The sequence below is a fragment of the Arachis ipaensis genome, chromosome B03, assembly GCF_000816755.2.
Source record: "Arachis ipaensis cultivar K30076 chromosome B03, Araip1.1, whole genome shotgun sequence".
NCBI lineage: Eukaryota > Viridiplantae > Streptophyta > Magnoliopsida > Fabales > Fabaceae > Arachis > Arachis ipaensis.
Window position 1 is genome coordinate 13,588,736 of NC_029787.2, and position 433 is coordinate 13,589,168.

General features: G+C 27.3%; 1 protein-coding gene across 1 annotated transcript in view; it reads right to left on the reverse strand.

The window, feature by feature from the left end:
• Positions 1 to 433, reverse strand: part of LOC107634193 (purple acid phosphatase-like) — a 3,585-nt gene that overhangs the window by 1,646 nt on the left and 1,506 nt on the right. The window lies entirely within an intron of this gene.

The following is a 433-nucleotide window of genomic DNA, read 5'->3' on the forward strand; positions in this document are numbered from 1 at the left end:
TTCGGGCTGGGTCGGGTGGCCCGGAGCAAACACAAACCCGACCCGAAAATAACACGGGCTAAAAAAATGGAAATTCAAATCCAACAAAATATGTCTCAGATCCAGGCCGGAACGAGTTTTGAACACCTGCAGCTAACATATACTCTCAAATTATTATTAATAAAAAATTTTAAATTTATGTTATTCCACTCTTTTTTTGATAGTCACTTTTTTTTTTTATATAAATTCATGAAAATATACAAATATAAAAAATCATATTTGAAGTAATACATGTCCAAAAATAGGAATGGAATTATTATTTTTCTATATTTAGATATAAGGTTCAAATGTATAACAAAAGGTGAAAAAGTGATAACATGGTTATTTGTAATCTTTTTTATTCATCAAATAAGATATAAAAAAAAAATATATTTTTTGGTCTATATTTTACTGT